Raw genomic sequence first — 20,483 nt, forward strand, 5'->3', positions numbered from 1 at the left:
CCTAGGGTACATCTTTTGTTTCCACAGGAATAGCACCAACTTCTTTTGTAGTCCCTGTGTTTTCTGGGGCCACCAAAGGCAGCTGTTATCTGCCATGCCCTGTTTCTGTTCCTCTGCTGGGGGCACTGCACAGAGTGTGCTGCAGGACAAACATCTTTCCAAATTAAGCTCCTAATCTGTCTGCTTTAGGTAGTATTGTTTAGTAAATAAGAAGATGAATAACTCAGGGATCATGGATGGCTGCTTCTGCTGTACTCTCTATGGTTTGCAAATAGACTCTGAAAGGCTGTCTAAACAGTTTACAGTCTGGAGCTGTGCAAGTGTTGAGGAAAACACTCCAAAATTTGTGTTTTAAGAGAATCTACGCCCTTTATTCTTAGCCCAAATACACTGGGAGTGGGTTGGGTTGTGCACAACACACTGCATTCCCAAATATCTAACACACTGCACTCCCAAATATCTGATTTAAACCTTGGTCACACAGTCCTTTGAACAACACAGATAGAAGCTGATCCTTTTAAACTAACCCAGGTTGGTCCTGAACGGATAAAGATCATCTATCTACAAACAGTTTGAATTTTAAAAGATGCTGAAGTCATATGTAAGGGTCCCTTCCTGGTTTTTAAGTAAAACACAGTTTCTCAAGGTATTTGAGGAACTTTCTAAAAGAATGGGCCAAATCCTCACACATAATGTAATAAATGCTACTGGGGCTAATTCAGAAACACATCCAGTCCACCCCAGTGTGACCTCAGGAGCTGTGACAAGATAAAAAAAAATAGAACATCCAAAAAACCAGTTTGTGTAATGTACAACTCTGCAATCTGAAGCCACAAATACTTATTTTTAAATGTTGTTTTATGTCATTGCCACCGGCACCACATATGAAAATATGGCTTACACTTGGTGTTCTAATTTCTGTGAGCTATTCTTACACCTGGGAGTATTCCTCTTGGCTTCTGTATAAAGCCAAATCATAAGAAGAAGTCCTTTTAAGATAAAACCATGACTTTGAATGTAGCACTGCTATTCCAGCTTGATGGCCCATGATAAACTACTTTCTCCAAGACAGGATTTGCCATTTGTAGATCAACCACTAAAGATAAAAATAACCTTTCTGATAATAATTCATCACTTCTCTAACTTAGGTAGACTGTACCTTTCTTTTACATAGAAAGCCTGCTCATTTTTAATCTAAACAAATTCACAGGGAGGAATTGAAAATTTTACTTCTTTGCTGCTTTTTTTTATCTGCAGTAAACTAAACACAGATGTCTCCAAAAGCACAAGGCTGGTGATGAGACATGACAATTTTCTTATTTGGAGAAATCTAATTATAAGCAGAGATGCCCTTTTTCTGAAAGTGCTCGCAGATTTACAGCTTTGAAATGTAAAAAAGTGCAGTTGGACTTGGGTTTGCTGTCTCCCAGCCTGCGCCCTGACAAATCACCCCTGCCTGCTGTGACTGATAATCCTGAGGAACTGCAGGCCCCGGGCTCCCATCCCTGCCAATGCAACGTTCAACACCCAGCTCTCTCCCAGGCTCAGCTCAACTGTCTGCCCGACCATCAGTTACCCCTCTGAAGCAATTTCCTGCCTCTTGCAGGATCATTTCTCAGCTCCCAGGTAACGAATTTGCAACCTGATTACGACTGGGTGAGTTTAGTCCAGGCTCTTCTAAGGCAGCTGCATAATCTGAGCTGCTCTGCTGCAGCTGTTGTTGAACAAAAGTTATCTCTAAACTGCAGACAAAATCCTTCGATATTTACAAAAGCTACTATGCAAAATATCAAGATATACTGCATTACACTGTGCCTATTGTTTTCACTGGGACCTCACTGTTTGCTCAGTCCTCACTGTGAGAAAGCCACAGCTGCATTTTGCATCTGACTGGGAAAGAATTTCAAACTTGATCACAAATTTCCCATTGCCAAGTAAATGTCACCATGAATTTAATGAATAAAAATTGTATCTTGGAATTGAAACTGACTTCATGACTGGCAACTTCAGGGTTTTTTTTAATAGGCTTGGGGGGAAAGCTGGCATTGTAGTTATGTACAATTAATCACTTTTGCTTGCCCATTTGATATCATATAACCAGGAAAAGTTGCCAGAAAGAAAGAGAAAGTTTCCAGGGTACAGCATTTGCAAGACTATTAGCCACGCTTCTCCACTGTTGCAAGCAGACTCAGCCAAAGCAGGCAAAATGAAGTTGACAATGGGATCAAAATTAATCTAATCTTTGCTTAGATTGCATTTGTTATTACAGATACTGCCCTAAGGAAAAGGGCTGGGGCTCAGCGTGGTATCCTCCACTCCTCCACCAGCAGAGGCCCAATGGGACTCCAGGCTCTAGAATGGATTTTTTTGGAACTACCCAAGGTCACTGGATTTGGAAAGACTCTTGAACCATAAGTGATGGTCAGGGACCACCAAGTGGGATGTGGAAACCTTAGAAGAAGAAAACACTGACCTGAACCTGAGCCTCTCTTGTGGATTCTTCCTTTCAGTGATAAAACAAGTGAACAGGGATCCAAATTAGAAATACATTACCTAAGTTTATTAGAAAATTAATCGTACAGTAAATGACAGAGAATCTTGGATGAATTTCTCTGCAACTCCAGTTCTAGCATTCAGCAGAGGAAATAAAAACATAATGCAGTAATGAAACACTAAGTTAGAATCACCCAACCACCAGCTGAGTAAAATACTCATTTCTAAAATTCTTGAAAACAGAAACCCTGAAAAAGAAGCGCACACTGGTTGGAAAAGGTATGTGTTGATCATGAACATAAGCTGTGAAGCCTACCCAGAATTAAAGTCTCAACATGTAAAAGAAAAGGAATTCAGCAATTTTAATGAAATATACATATAAAGATATATATAAAAATATTTATATATATTATATATTATACGTATATGTCTATAAAATGATATATATATATAGATAAACACATATATATAAAATAAGAGCATAATGTCCTGTGACAGACAAAAAATCTCTCAGCCAAGAAAAGAAGGTAGAATTATAATCACTTACAGTCTGGGGAAAAAGCTACAGAACAGAGTCAATTGATCTTTTCAAAAAGGTTAAGACATAAATATATATATATATGTATCTATATGTGTGTGTGTACATATACACATATATATACTACACACATCTATATCAGCAGCACATTGCAGAGGTATTTCAACTACCTTCCCATCAAATCAAACTTGATAAAACAATGACTTATCACATATCTGCACTCTGCTTGGAGAGAACAAATGCTGGACACAGCTCTACCTATGATCTTTAATGTTATACCTTTTTCAAAACCTTCGCCATTCAGGACGCTTGAAAATATTTGTATGGTTCCTTTCACATTGTTTATCTAAGAGCTTTTCAACATCTAAACTGCAGAAAGGAAGCTCCAGCATGTGGCTTGACCCAAAACCTCAAAAGAAGAGTGTAAAATAAACAAACCTCGAGGACAGAGAAGGTATGCATGAGAGGAAGGCTAGTGTTCCAAAGGAACTCATTGCCATTTTAGTATGATAAATTATCAATGTCAAACTGACACCTCTGTAAATAAGCTCTTCAAAATGCATTAGAGACACATAAAAAAGTGATGGGCTCTCTTTTTGGAACTCTTTTTGTCCAGTCTGAAGTCAGCACAGAACAACTAACTTGCATGCTTGACGTGAAAGAATAGGAGCTCCAGGCTCCTTCACCAGCTCCCTCCTTCTGCTTCATTTCAAAATTTTGTCCACAAAGCAGAGATCTGTAGTGGTCACCTGGGAAAAGCCATCCCCATGGCCAGAGCTGGACAGCCCCAGTAGAAGGGCAGCCTGCAGCACAACACAGCTGATGGGTCACCTCTGCATTCATGCTCAGGGGCAGTTCTTCAAGGCACTAGACAATGCTTAGCCTTATCTTTAACCTGTCAAACACTAATGCACAAATTGTGATGTCCTCTCCCTTGATTACCCAGTAATCCACCAGGAGCCCCAGTTTGCTGACACCACCTGCACTCACTGAGTGCTTGGGCATGATCTTGTCCAAGACCTCTCTCCAGCTTGACCTGAACTCAAGCCTAGGTTAAGGCACCAGAGGTGAACACATCTCTATCGATGCAGGGTGACCCCAATGTAGGGAATAACGTGCTCTGACTCCAGGATTCAGAAGGCTGAACAATTGCTTTATTAAGCTATACTATATTACACGAATACTATACTAAATTACATAAAGAGATACTGTACTAAAGAACACTAAAAAGATACTACTGAAAACCCTGTGACTGTCTTCAGACAGCCAGGACACAGCTTTGGCCCAAGTGGCCAAGGAATCAAAACAACCTTCACCAGTGTCCAATTAACAAATCACTTTGGGTAAACAATCTCCATAACACATTCCACGTGTGCCAAACAACAGGAGCAGTGAATAGAGATAAGAATTGTTTTCTCTTCTTCTCTGAGCTTTTCACTGCCTTTCCCTAGGAGAAATCCTTGGGAACTCGTGCCTGCCTCTCCTCTGTGAGGAGAGCTGTGGCCACATATCTCCCTTGATCTAAGGCTTTCAGGCCCTGCCTCACTCACTACTGTTTCCTGGCTGTAGAACTCCTGCTGCTCACAAAGGAAGGAGGAAGATGTTTTCTCTGCTGGCCATGAGACAGAACCCATCTGGAAGTGAAAGGAAAGAGTTTCATGCCTCAATGGACGCAAAACTCCTTCACAATTTCAAGAAAATCTTATTTCTATCTTTTTAGTCCTCAGCCCATTTCTTTAGAGCTGGCCAGTCCTTAACATGGTGCTTTATATGTGTGTGTTGTACCAAGGGGGCTGGAGGCAGTAAAAGTAGTACTCAAACAGTCAAAATTGTACCCATAAATACATGTGCAGTCAAGCAAGGGCTTTCATCATAAATAACATCTTCTAATATCTCAGGCAGAGTTGACACAAGTCAGGTAAGGCCAGAATATAAGATATGGTGACAGCCTCTAAGTTTTGTTTGTACCAACCCATCAATTCAGGAAAGTATCAAGAAGTTTTGCAAACAAATGCAGGCTGGGATGTCATATCCAGTCACAACACAATAAAAGGATGATCCTTGTTTGGCTATCACAAAATATTGATGCCTTGATTCAGATTCACCAATTGTCGTAGAAGTTAAGGCTTCCTCTTTTTCTGGTAAAAAAAAAAAACAAAAAACACTTAGTGGGGCATAGATTCGCGCAAGCCAGAGTCATTACCTGGTTTGAACTCCCACATAGCACAGACCATTAAATTACACAAGGTATCCCTGATTTAGTCTCAAAATTCTGGACATCAAACACAAAAGAAGTTTTAGCACACACACACAGTAACCCCCTCCAGCAGATTCCTATTTTTGGTGAACAATAGCAAGACTCAATATTATAATTTTCTGCCCAAGAAAACCTCATGGCAATTGAAAAATATTTGAGAAAGCTAAACCATCTCTCCACTATTTGACAAATATGGAGACTGAAACTCCAAGGCATTAAATTTAGGCACAGGGAAATGAATCTGTAACTAAAGCCAAGCAAAATTTAGATGCACTAATGAAAGTCTGCAAAGTGGGGTTTAAATGAGATTTGAGTGCCATGCAGGCTTGCTGCCTGGGCCTTCACCTTACCCAAGCCACTATAAAGTGAATATAAAATAAAGAATTTCTGAGTCTTATCACCTTTTTGCTTTTACAGAGGAAAGCTACTGCTTGTTTATATTTACCTTTATTTGCTTTGTATTCCTGTAGAGGAACAGCCAAAGATGGTAAAGCTAAAAGTAAATGTTTGCACAGACGAAACTACTGAAAAAAAAGCAAAGCAGAGAAAGCAAATCTTCTGTTCCATAGAAGGCTCCCCATGCCTGTCTAACCCAGCCATATTTCTGGGGTTAAATGATGCAAAGATAAAAAGCTGACTTTGTAAAACAAAGGTAAATAGCAACCCAGACGCTCTCATTCATATTCTGAAGTTATTGCCATCAGCTCTGTGACCAACACATTTCACAGCTTGTGAATTTCCAACAATCATAAATTAGGGCAGTAAGAGAGCACCAAGTACAGTCCTATAAACCTTCGGAAGGGTTTGCTTTATTTATATTCCAGTTGGGGACACTACCAGTGCTCTAAAGCTTATGAAGTATTGGAATCCAGTAGAATCCATTCCCCAAATCATTCATTTGTATTTCTGATGGCCTGGATTATAACTGTGTATTTGCACTGCTCCTCAAGTTCACATCCAAAGTAAGGAACTATGATTTACACTTTGTCGTTCTACCAAGCAGAACTAGGTCCACCAGGTGCAAGAAAACTGTGCAGGCTTCACATAAAACAAGACCATGCCTCCAAGGAAGTGGAATAACCCTTCCTTTTCAGAGGCTCCGTTTAGTCCTGTTAGCTTTTATGTGTGAGCAAAGTAACAGAAATAAAGAAATAATTAAAATCTGAAAAAAAGTTCCTAAGGTCACTGAATTTGGTTCTGAAGGCATAATCAGCTATACTCAACACCTAAAAGCTAAACTAATATATAGATTCCCTTTTAGAGGAGCTTGTCTTCCTAGGGGAGATGATGAGACATGGGAGGCAGAGCCTTGTAAAGGTGCCCCATAAACATTACTCTCTAATATTTTCTAAGTCCTTTGTGACACCCATTACTTTCCAGAATCCAGCACTGGTACTCACCAATTCACTTCATAGAACCTTTTTTCTAGGAAAAGTTATATTTAATGATGTTAAACTGCATTGAAAATATTTGTGACATCTGTCAAATTAATTTTTAAAAATTCATTAGGGTCAGTGTAGCTGCAATAAATACAAAATTAATAGCATGGGGGTTCTTTTAAGGTTACATTAAAATAACATTCGGGATCTGTCTGAATCTGACAAAATCCAGGGAACTGGCTACAGCTACAACTCGTCCTTAATTCTTCGTGCCTATGTAAGAAAGGTGCTAAACAATCCATAATTTTTATTCACAGTGCTCCATGTGCTGGAGTAGAGCAAGTTGTCTCAGAATTAGACCTGGGATTTAGGCAGTTCAGCTTCATTTGGCTTTACAGCTCTCCTAGGGCCAGTTCCTCTTTTGATCCATTTTCATAAATTCTGGAAATCTACATTTAAATCTTCTCACAGGTGTTTGGAGGAAGAGCTACCATCCATTGATGGTGTAAAACGCTGATTCTTGCGCACAGAAGGAGATAGAGCCTGGCAAAATCCTACTGCTCTCTGTGCTGCTGGCAGTGCCTGCTGGGACATGCTGGAACAAGGGTTTGCTGATTCTTGTGCACAGAAGGACATAGAGCCTGGCAAATCCTACTGCTCTCTGTGCTGCTGGCAGTGCCTGCTGGGACATGCTGGAACAAGGGTTTAAATATAAACATCACTTTCCTGAGTTCACTCCTTTCCCTTCCTGCTTTCCCTATTTTCCCCTCGTGATGCTGCGTCTCAGAATTACACCTTCCCTTGCTTCAGAGAAAAGGACATGGCAAAATTTGGACCTCTGCAACAGTTAGGATCACTAGAAAATGACATTCTCCCTTCTGTATTTTTAGTTCGAAACATAAAAATATGGAGACAAATCAAATCGCATTAAAAATTAAATCACATTAAATCTAGGATAGTTTTGAAATTTGTCAAGTCAATTACTTTGTCTAAAAAAGCCCAAATGCAGAGCTTTAATTTGGAATGTATGTGCCAAGTACAGCTCATAGCTCGGTATTTTTAAAACAATATACCAGGGACTTCAAGGACATATGACTGAATCCTGTATCTTTTAGCTAAATTGAAAACAGGCAGCCAGGTAAAATCCTCATTTCCAAATTACATCTGAGTCTTTTCCCAGCTGGACAGGAGAAGCTATTCTCACAGGGCTTTTAAGCACATCTTTAAATTGCAATTTTGTTAGTTAGATCTGAGTGACAAGAAAGATGAATCATGTCTCAGAATTTATTCAGCATTGCTAATTAAACTCATTCCTGGAGGCCTGGGAAGCACTAAACCACTGGAGTGTAACAGTGAAAATTAGTGATTTGAATAGAAGAATCATGAACTTTGGAAAAGAAAACATTACCCATCGGTGGAGCTCACAAAATAGCCTCTTACAGAAACTAAATAAGATTAATGAAGGTGAAGTCAAGAAAAACAACAGCTTTTAAAAGTCCTCATGTCTTATTTTCTAAAGAACACATAAAATAGACTCAGTGCCATTAAAAACCCTTAACATGCACATTTAACACAAAAATAGGGAAGCAAGTTTTTATAGGCCTCACCTTACTACATTGCACAGGAAAAGAAATTATTTTCAACAAAAAAATATTAAAAAACAATTCAAAAGAAAATAACCGTCAAGTATTTCCAAGTGTTTGGGTCCAGATCCCAACCTTTCAAATTTTGTCATACTTCAGATAAAACTGTTACCATAGGTGTTTCAGTGCTAACCCAAATGTTTATTCTCAGTGAAAGAACTATGCATGAATATTCCTGCTCAATAGTCTGGAGACTTGTACACCCAGCACACAGCCCTTGAGAGATCAGTCTTTCTCTGTGCAACAAACAGATATAACAGATATAACAATAAAAATCTGTCAGGATAACGGAGCTGCTGCATCTGGAAATCCACGCAAAAAAAAAAAAAAAAAAACCAGCAAAGAGGAAGCCTCAAAATCAGAAGTCGTTGGTGAAATGTTGGATTTGATGCAGGGGTTATTCTCCTGGTGGGAAGGCCAGGGCTTCTGGCAATGGCAGAAGCTAAGCTTGGACCTCAGTGGGCCCAAAGAACCATGGAGGCCTGTGATTACTTAGCACAGTGCCTTGCTGTGAAGCCTGGTATCACTCCCAAATCATGCCAGAACATCCATGCAAATGTAAATCCCACAGCTGTCAGAGGGAACCTGAATATCACTGGAGAGATTGGAATTGCAGGCAGGTAACTGTAGGAGTGGGGTTAGACTTGCCTTCTGCTGCACCAGAAATGAATAGAGAAATGCATGCATAAAGAACTGCAGAACACACATGGAACAAAACACACATTCCAGGACTTCAAAACTTTCCTGGAAATCCCAGACTTCTATCATGTTCCCTTTTTAAAAAGGGGGGAAAATAACTGTGTGATTTTTTTTTTTTTATTTTTTTTTAAGTAATAGACTTTTTAGGGGACTTCATCCATTTTGGCATTATTCTGCTTTATGTAATGCTATATTGGGTCTTCAGTGGTCAGAGACCCAGTCCATTTAGCAAGCACTTGTATGTTCCAAGAGTGAAACACAGCAAGCGCAGTTCTCACAACATACCTTCAGAGAAAATGTAACTTTGCCAACAGCATGATCAGTCTGTGGTTGGCCCAGGGCTGTGGCTGGTTGTAGGTGTCAGTCTCTTCTACAAACTCATGTAGTTTGTGATTGAGCCACGCTGTGATAAATTCCTCATGCTTCTCACAGGAGTTTCTCAGACCTGGAGTCCTCTGTTACAGCATTGCCAGTGCTGGAATCCAGCTGTTCTGCATGCACAGGCATTTAGTCTGCCCACTATAGCATTTATGAATCTGTACACTCAGAAGCCTATTACTTAGAAGTAATTCATCTCTAAGAACAAAAGAAAAAGCTCTTAAAAAAAAAGTATCCAGCTTACCAAAAGGGCTCAGCCTTAGATGTAAAACCACACTGACACCTGAAACCAGAGCCCAAACCCCATCACCTCCATGACAAGGATATTGTAGCAATAAAAGTGCATCAGCTCTTGAAATCCTGCACTGTTTGGTGACCTGCTCCAGAGAGGTACTGCAGAGATCCATTACCTCTGGAGGTTATGGGCTGGACCGAGCAGCAAAACACAGAAATGTGATCTCTGTCAGCCTTCACACGACACTTACAGAACTAACACACGCTGCGACATAACTGATGACTCCTGCTCAAACCCGCCGGCTGACTGAACGTGCACAGCCCCAGAACTGCTCTTTAAGCAGAGTTTTCTTGATGATTTGGAAAGTGGGAGACCAAATGTAGAACTCCACGAATACATCAGGCAACTGACAGAAAATCCAGCCAAATGCTAACAGGAGGAAAAATTTTTTTTAAAGGCTGTTTCTATTAAAGCTCTCTTTGAGTGCAGAGTTCTGAGTTTGTAAGAACATCCTTCTCTATGTTATTTACATTCAAAGTTACTCATCAGTGCAAATTACCCCTTACCATGGCTACTCAGGAAAAGGTTCACTTAATATCAGGAATATGAGATTTGAAAGGAAAATGTCAATTGTAACGAAACTGAAACCATCCAGTAGCACTTCCTCAATATCTAGCCTTGCTATGAACACTACCAAGTTCAGCAGCAGCAACAAGTAAGCAAAGCTTCCTTGAAGATGATTTTGTGATTGCCTGATTCCATGATTCTTGTGGCTTCCTGAAGACATTTCTCAGGCAAGAAGTAAAACAGGATACAGTAAACTTAAAAAAAGAAGAATAATATGAAGAGTAGCGCTTACGCCCAAGTCATGTAAGCAAGACACAGCTCATTTAAAAATGAGATTTATCACAAAAATTGACTCTTCAGAAAATGAAGATTAAAAATATTTATTTTTAATAACTATTTTAATAATACCAATAATTATTAATAATTTTAATTAAAATACATTATTTATTTGAAATACATGGCTCATATAATTATATTTATTGTAACCCAAAAAAAAGTTTAATTACAAACCTCACAGTGCATTTAAATGGTTAAGAAGTTTCTGAACTGCTCTTTTCCCTAAGAAAAGATGTTCTCAAGTTGCAGCTATCCTGAAAAAATAGCTTTCCAGCGTTTGAGTACTTTTAAAGAAAGTATTTCCAACCCAGCAGCACATTAGTATGTCCTTGAGGACAGAGCAGGAGAAATACATATCACGTATCACTGTGCTTTTAGAATTAAAGAGCAAGGGAGAATAAGAATGGTAGTGTGGCTCCTGGTGAGAGGCCGATTGTTCAGCAGCAGAGAGTTTAGGGCAGATTGGTTTAGGGCAGATTCAGGTTCAGAGATCCCTCTGCTCTCCTGTGAGCATTTCATACAATAGCAGCACACTGCACTTGTGGTACCTCAGAGAGGGGTACATCCTTCAAAACCTTTGCCTTGAGACAACTTCTGGGGCCTTCAGCACAAAGAGGGGCAGAGCCACAGAGAAATGACTGGAAGTCTGAAAAGATCTCTTCATGAGCAGAGACAGTCGTGAAGAGAACCATTGTTGCCCAAGGGGGTATTCAGCAGAGGCACATCAAACAGTGAAAGATCCAGAGAAAACAGGCACTCACTATTTAGTCTGTTGTACCTGACTTCTGATGAAACTGAAGTGTAACAGCACATAATTAACTGGTGGAATGCCTGGCTTTACTAGGGTTGGAAGTGGAATTTAAAATATTGCAAAGACAAGCTTCCCACTCATTTTCGAATGGATGTCTCTCAATACTCCTCACAGAACATCTTTCACTCTTTAATAAAATTGTAATTGGAAACACCATAAAAACAGTGTGATTCAATGGGTCAGCTACAGACCTCTTACGATTACACTTTGGTAATCAATGACAGATTATAAAAACATTCAATGTTCTATTAGAGAAGGAAATTATGCTTACATTTCATGGCATGTCAAACAGTGGCTGAGAAGAGACAATGAAGAACCTTTCCACTCCTCTTCCCCTGCCTTCCCTGGACAAGTTGTTCTGACAGGCTGTTTTGGAGCTCCATCCATCATCCTCCAAGTGATCCCCCAACAGCCAGGATCAGATGCAGCATACCAAACTACATGACACATCATGACACACTCCTGTGTGACCATCCTAATGCACTTGCAAAACTGCAGGCACTTACAGAAAACATTAATAAAGTTTTCTTTGGAGACTTCCTCTTCAAATTTAAGATTACACACAGTGTTTACAGTGGAGACGGTCACCAGAATGGAATTTGACTATCTTAGCCATTTGAAAAAATATTGCTATATCTTGGACTTTTAATAAGGTTTCCACAGATTTTATATGGGTCAAAGGGAGGGAAAGTGCTTCTAAGATACTTTTAAGATAACACTTCCATTCCACTTAGAATGGAAATTGCCTTTTTGACACCTAAAGCTGCCGAGCTCTTGATCTGCTTTTCCTCAGGTAGAGAATCCATTAAGTGATGAACAACTTCTCCAGCAGGGTTATGAGCTCTTTACATTTTATGCACAGGGCCTCAGATCCTTCCAGCTACTTGGAGCATTTTTAATGCATGAATCAGCCACGGGCCCTTGACTGCAAGAACCACAGAGCTCTGTACTGAGATGTGAAGGCAAAGCACACTGAGCTCTCCTGAGCCAGTTTGTGGATTTGGGGGCATTATTCTGGCACCTGAGGGAGCTGTTACAGAATTTTGTGAATTTTTTTCAGGATGCTTTGAGGAGCACCTTGACAGAAGCCCACAAATTTCTTGTAAGTACCATTCTTCTGAAATTCATTTAAAAAAAACATCCAGAACTTCCTATCTTGCCTGCTCTAACAGCAACATTTTCTCTAAGGTCATCACCAGATGATTAGAATGTTTTGTTTACCTTTTGGTCTAATCAGACAAGATAGATTTTGTTTTAGAACAATGTTTGGTTTGTAATGCAAAGTGCTCATTGAAAGCCTGTTTTCTCTGTATGTGAGGTTTTCCAGAGACTTTGGTGGTGGCATCAGCTGTGTTTCACAGCCTGCTCACCCAGGAACGGGCTGTGAAAGGACTCACCACAAGACAGGTTGCAGGAAAGCAATGCCAGCCACAGTACAACTCCACACCAAACACTCTGTGTGTGACTTGGCAAAAGGGTTTTCCCAAGAATAACAGCTAAACTCCATTCTTTTCAGGGTTTGTCTTTTTTTTTTCCCTAGGAGGCACTAGAGAAAGTTGATAGGAATAAATACTACAGCTAAACTCTATTATTTTCGGGGTTTGTCTTTCTTTTTTTTCCCTAGGAGGCACTAGAGAAAGTTGATAGGAATAAATACATGTTTAGATGACATGCTCTATTTGACCGAAAGTCTAATTTCTCAGTTACAAAGGAAGCACAGGACATTCTTTAACTCTGCACTTTCATCACTGAATCACAGATGGTTAAAAGATAATTCCTAAATAAAGTGGGAAAAGTAAAATGCCTAAAATACAGAGCAAGTATGACTTTTTTTCCCAAAATGACCTCCATAGCAAAAGAAGCAAAGTTCTGCCCTTAAAAACCCAAGCATCAAGTCCTCTCTCAAAAGTTTGGACTAACTTCCCCATGCATTCTTCTTCTTATGAGACTGATACTTAATAAATCGTATTCATTTGTTTGTGTTTGTTTTCACTGGAGACCTGGAAAGGCCAAAGCTCATTTGCTCTGTGCAGACCCAAAGGAAGCCCACAGCATTTACCCAGAACAGAAATCACTTTTCCTTATTCCAGTGAAGCATTTTGGTTGCTGTATTGTCATTACCAGATAAGAAATAATTTCTTATATTGTTCCTGCCCCAAACCAATAGTACTACAATATCTGAAATATAAATGTACTGTTTTCAAGTATCTAAATTGTCCTTTTGGTTAAAGAGCTTGAAGACTCCTGGAGGAAGCATAGCAAAGATAAGGAAAGACCAGAAGGGTAACTAAAAATCTGTAATGAAGATGATGTTTTGTAGAGTGTGCGACAGGAATACTGCAAAAATCATTCCTCTGAGAAATAACAAAGTCATTTAAATGCAGTCTTAGTTTAAAGGTGAACTTGCCCATGACAGATGTGATTTTATACATATCTATATATAACCCATAAACCTGTGGATAATGTACAGAAATGATAAGGATCACTGGATAAAAACCACTACAGATTAATGAAAAAATCTGAACAAATCCTGAACTGCTCAAGGAAGGGTACACAGCTCTGACAGATCCCTTAGTACAAATGGTGGGAGTAAAACATATCCACATGATAATCACATCCTTACCAAAATTGAAAACGTATGTGAAAGTCACGGTGGTCTTGCAAAAATATAAACTCATAAACGATTTTTTGATTTGGTGTCATCATTCATTTCTTTCATTTGAGAAATCAGTTTTAGTAGGCCATGCAAAGATTGATGGCTTTTTCATAAAAGGATATTTTATGAAATAGTGAAATGTAGCATATTTCTACCTGATAAATGCAGGGACCTGTAAACTTTGAACCCACATTGGCCTTTGTTGCTCATGACCCTGTTTAAGTGATTTATTTTCTTTTAACAACTGCAGTCTGCAGGAGGTAGAATATACTGCATAGATCTTTAATTCTGTTGAAAATTGAACAGTTTAAACAGAATGGCTGACATTAGAAGAGCTATTACTGAAAAGTCGTATCTTCATTTCAGTATCCCTTTTAGGAACAATATTTATGGTTCGAGAAAACGCATAATTTATAAAAACAACTTGGTAGGCTGCTGCAGAGCAATGGAGGAGCTGGCATCCTTTGCCCCACATCAGGGTGTCACCAGGACTGCATCAAAGCTAAAGACTCTGGAAACCTGGAAAGGGATAAAATCAGAAAACTGGCCTGTTGTCTAGAAGAACATCTTGAGGGAACTGAATACTCCCCTCCCTTGTGAAACATTTGGATATCAAAGAGTTAGCAAATTCCAAGGAAATAATACTCTGCTAGAATTTTTCTGCCAGGCTTTAATACAACGGCGAGTTTATCGTTGACTTAAGCGAATTCAGTTTCTTTTTTGCCCTCCTTTCACTGCTTTTGATTTTTATTTGGTCAATGTGCACTGAAGTCAAACAGCATCATAAGAATACTTCCTGCTCCTCAGTGTGGATGTCACCATGGAAGTTCAGCAGATCAGTCCTCTTCCATCTGTAGGGAGACACCTCAAACCCAAAACTTTTACCCTATGGAGACCCCAGCAGCACACCACAACACTGCTGCAATAATCTTCATCAGATGACAAGCCCACAAAACCTTAGCAGGTTTTAATGTGTATCTCTGCATTATCACATAGTGCCCAAGGCTCCTCCTTATAAAAATAAATGAATATGATCAGAGAAATTAACAAAGCTTTTTTAAAACTCTGGTTTGAAGTTGTTCATTCATGAAACAGGCTTCTGTTAAGTGAATTCTCTGTTTGTGGAACATCTCAGGAATATATGGTTCTTTAATAAAAACAATAAAAGTTTAAAGCTCCCCTACTTTGCTCTGCTCTTCATTATCAGAAATAAATCTTATGAAGCAGATAAAAGTATTACAATTAATCCCTCCTGAATGGAGACAGTATGTACTATTATTTTCAATACGAGAGAAAATGGCTTTGACTAGAGTGGCAACAACTGGCAAGCTGATTTTATAGTTTTGATTTATTGAATATTAGGAAATAGACTTTTTTAATAACAATTCCATTTAAGTATTCATTAAAATGGAATTAGTACAAGCAGGGCCAGATTCTGATATCCATATTCTTGTCAGACAGCATTTTATTACAGAAAAGTCTCTCTGACATCAGTGGGATTACTTGTAAAAGGCCGTTCAGCATGAGTGAGAACACAGAGCTGGACCCTACAAGGATACAGAGGTTCTAGGTGCTCCCCCCTGACCCCCACGTGCCCCACACATCCTCTGGCAATGGCTGGAGCAGTATGGAATTGTGTGCACCATCCACACTGGTGTGCATCAACTCCTGATTCCACAAAGAGCTGACCCACCTTGTCCCTGCCCCAGGTACATGGGATATGGAAGAGATATCTTCACCCTCACAAAGGAAATCATTCCCAAGTGCTGATTATTTTGATTTACATTTATCTTCATTGTTCTTTCGGTCTAAGTTTGACCCAAAGAATGCATAGCACATGAAAAAAAGCACTATGAAAATGAATTTTGATTTATAAGAGAAGGAAAAAGGTAGTTTTGATTTATATTTATCTTCATAGTTCTTTCGGTCTAAGTTTGACCCAAGGAATGCATAGCACATGAAAAAAGCACTATGAAAATGAATTTTGATTTATAAGAGAAGGAAAAAGGTAGGGGGCCACAGTAATGAATCTTACTGAAGGATCGAGGCTGTACACTCCACTTCTCTTTGCACAACAGAATAAAAGCCCACCTTGCATTTCTGTTTTGTACACTCCTGATTTAAATACAAAAATAAACAAATTCCAGTAAACCCTTGAGATGGTACTGGGTAAGGAGAACGGGCTTAGTTATTAATGTTATTGATAAATAAAATAAGCACATTGATTTTTCCCATATGTAACCTAAAATGTCTCAAATTCTGAGTTCTAGCACCTGTCCTGTATTTCTTTATTCAGTAATCTCTAGAACGAGCAGGGGAGGAGGCTGAGAAATTTGACCTTTATCCATAAAACAATGATGGATGAGCAAATTGTGGATGTCCTAATATATCTTTTGTTCAAAATTACTTGGCAAAATATTTGGACAAATAATTTTTAGTATATATGCTGTATTTTCATATTTTCATTACTTTCACAGGCCATACCTGGAATATGCTTCGACTCCTTGACTGGGTGAACACAGAATTCAGTCCTGACAGCAAATACTTCACAGCCTGTTCCCTGGAGGTTCCTGCAGAATCTCACAGCAAAAAATGCATTTGCTAATAGAAAAACAAATATGGTCAAAACTGATTTGTTGGATGCTTCCTTAAGTATAAAAAGAGGTCTATTTATTTGTGTTATTGTAATGTAATGTTATGTATTACAGTTATAGCATAAAATAATATAGCACAATTAGTAAACAGACTACTTCCTATTGTTTAACTTTGTTTCAAAAACTGCAAAACACTGAAGGTTTCTATGGTGGAGTTCTCAAAGGTCAGACTTGAAAGCCTAAACTTCAGGTTCTACTGAGATAAAGGCACAGTGCTTTGCAAAGTTATGTTATTATCCCTGGTTATAATCTTCACTGACTTCAGAAATAATTGCTTTCCTCAAACAAAAAGGAAGTCTGATTCTAATTTGCTATCTAGATCTACATTCTTATATTCTTTTTATAGATTTTGAACAAGTTATCACTGGCATCTTCCTTCACTCAAACATAAGTGAAAGTTTTATCTTACCTCAGATATCACAAAAATAATTTATGGCTAAGGAAACAAAACCTTTTGTCTCACAATATATTTCTTTGCGACAGCTGTGGTATTTCACTGAAAGCACAAAAGCTGTGACGGTCTGGACTGCAATCAACCATTTTTAATAGGAAATTTTTAAAGACTTTTAATAAGATCCCCTAACATAATTTATGGGGAGAGGTTTTGAAGTGAAGAGGCATTGTTTGGCAAAGTGTTCTTCTTGTAATCTCAGGAAATTTAAATAATTGAGTGCTCATTTCCTCTAAACTTAGGATTTCTCCTTAAAAATGGTTAAGAAAAACACCTGCTACACTAGCAGCAAAATAAGTGTATCACGAGTCCAAAAAAAACCCCATTTCTAAATGTTTTTCAGAGGCAAAACTCCATGTCAGAACCCAATAGTAATAATAATGCAGTATTGAATTTTGCTTCTTCAAGTCAGAATTTTTAATACGCATCTTCAATGAAGATATCATGCTGGTCAGGGCAACTGCAGCTATTTATTTTAATACACTTTGTTTTAATTCCCCCAATACACTTAGGGGAATAAGTGGACAAGAGTGGAGAATTTACAGATTACAAGAAAACCAGATGAGCACCCAAAAGTTACTATAGTTACTGAATTTATCCAGAGTTCCTCTGGCTACGGAACTTGGCTGGAAGAATAAGGATAGCAGGCTTCCCCTGAGATCTCTGATATATCTTGCAAGAAGAGGCTCCAAGGGTATTTTAGCAGTTTCCCTTTAGCCCCAACAAGAACTAGGGAAAAAACAGAAACAGAGTAGGAAGCACACTTCGATACATTGATAAAGCTAATCAAAGCCCCTAAATACAAAACAGATTTAGTTTGGCTGTCAGGCAATTCGGATGAAGTTTTAAATTATTTTTTTACCTTTTCTGAGTAACTCATATGCCGTAATTCTGACTTAAACTAAAAGCTGATTTAACTGTGTTCTGCTCGTTTAGGTCGGCTAGAATATCTTTCCCAAAGGAGAAAAAAAGAGAGGGAGAACCTTTGAAGCAAGGAGTCCTGAAGAGCTCAGGCACAGCCGCGTAGCCGGGACTCTCCTGGGTCACTGCGTGTCCAAAACCTCCAGAGGGCACTCAGCACAAATCCGGCGGGGAAAAGGGGGTGATTCCCAGCGGCTGCTCATCCTTACACCGCCTTCCAGGGACGCGGCTCAACTCTCATCTCTCTACAGAGAGAACCGTAACAATCAATCAATCAATACACGGACAAAAAAGAAATAAATGAATAAATAAATCAACTGACAAACAAGCAATAAATAAATGAACTAATAAATAAATAAACTATAAAAGATAAATAATAACTAAATAAACAAGAGGGATTCTGAAGAGGAATAATTCTGCCATCACAGGGTCTGCGCTTCCTTTTTGTATTGGAGAAGATCTTTTTCATCAATGCATTTAACAAAAGCGGATCAGCTTTTAGAGTCTAATGTTAAACCCTTTCTTTTCAAAAGCTGTCTGCTGGTTTCAAAGAGCCTCCATTAAAAAAAAGGTTTTTAAGATGTGTCACCTAAAGGACTTTGTTTTCCTCAGTCACCACGTTCAAAGCATGCAGGACAGGACGTCACTTCTTTAGACTCCATCTCTCTCTCTGGTTTGCCTACAGAAACAAAACAATTTACAGTGGGTACAGGCCAAAATTCCTCTTTTTCCTTCAGCAGTGAAGTCTCGCTCGGGTGGTAAGACCTTCCCCACATCCTCCAGACACACACACAGCCTCGCACACGTCAGGCAGCCGCAGCGATCTCCTCTGGCTCCTGCTCCGGGGTGTCCCTGAGGCCACAGCCCTCCCTGCAGACCTGCTTTAAACAAGGAGGGCCAGGCCTATTTTAACACCAGATTAATCTATTGCTTTTTACTTTTTGGGGCAACATTTAATTCTTTTAGCCTTACAGACCCATTCTTCAGAACAAAAGCTTCTTCCTTTTAACAGCAAATGAAAACAAAAAAAACCCTTACTTACAGCCACGGGCACGGGGACCCGGGGGTATGCCTTGGGTCCCTGTCGCCCCCTCTCTCTCCAGGGTTGCCCGCACTGGGAGCACTGGGAACCCTGGGGAAGCTTCCACAGGGACCTCTGGTTCCACTGCTTTAACCCCATCACACCCCATCTCTGAACCAGCTTCACGAGCTGCAGACAGGGCTATAAACAACAGCCTTGTTTCCACGGAAGTGCCACAATTCCAATGACACTGAAAGCCATTCTGTGGCATTCACACTTTCTGAAAAATTCCTTCGCCCAGGATTTTTCTCATGGGAAGCTGAGAAGCCTCAGAGAAAAAGGAAAACAATTCTTATCTCGTGTGCTTCTCCTGTGTTTTGCTCCTTTGGAATGTGTTTGGAGATTGTTTACCCACAGGTGATTGTTCCATTGGATTCTGCTGTGAGCTGTTTTCACTCTTTGGCCAATTGGGGCCGAGCTGTGTCAGACTCTGGAGAGAGTCACGAGTTTCATTATTATCTTTTTAGCCTTCTGTAAGTATCCTTTCTGCATTCTTTAGTATAGTTTAGCATAGTATTCTTTAATATAATATAGTATAATAAAATAATAAATTAGCCTTCTGAGAACATGGAGTCAGATTCATCACTCCTCCCTTCATCGGGGCACCCTGCAAATACAATACCATTCCTCCACTACAGCCTCTTTGCATCAGTAGTTTCACAAGACACAGACTGCCCCCTTTATATTCAAAGTGGCCTTCCTGATGCACAAGTTCAAACCCCAGCCATCATCTATCATCTGAATTCTTCTGGGACAAATAAAGTATCATGCAACAGACCATATGTGGATATTTCAGCAGAGCTCTTTGGAGTCATGTCCTGTCTACCCAATGTGATCCACAGTTATTTTATTTTTGTATATTCAGAATAATACAAGACAAACCTTCGCTGCCTAAACAAAAATAGATACCGGGGCTGGGCCATTTACACACCCTGAGTTAGCTTAGGCATCTGCAGAAGAATTTATTTCAGACACAGCTTGGGATCTATAGAACACTCATTATTGCAGCTTGCAGGTATGAAATGTCTCCTAGAGATGTGTGAAGATCTAACGCATGATGTAGTCCTATCCCCCAGGGTGATTGGTCCCACTTACCTTTACTGTCACAGGACTGTGCTAAGCAGTACTAGAGGAAAGTCACCTACACTTCAAAAATGCTCAAACACTCATTCTCTGAAAATCAGATCACCCTCAAGATCAGACACACAAAGGAGAGACTTATCTCTATATCTGTCCATGACTTCCAGGATGCTGACTTCTGAAATACAAAATACTGATAAGACTATCAATCAGCCAGTATTAAAATATCCTGCTTAAAACATAATTAATCAGCTACAGTAGGGATAATATTTTAAAAATACTGCCCAAAGTAGAATAAGCTAAT

The sequence above is a fragment of the Pyrgilauda ruficollis genome, unplaced genomic scaffold (assembly GCF_017590135.1).
Source record: "Pyrgilauda ruficollis isolate IOZ18807 unplaced genomic scaffold, ASM1759013v1 scaffold153, whole genome shotgun sequence".
NCBI lineage: Eukaryota > Metazoa > Chordata > Aves > Passeriformes > Passeridae > Pyrgilauda > Pyrgilauda ruficollis.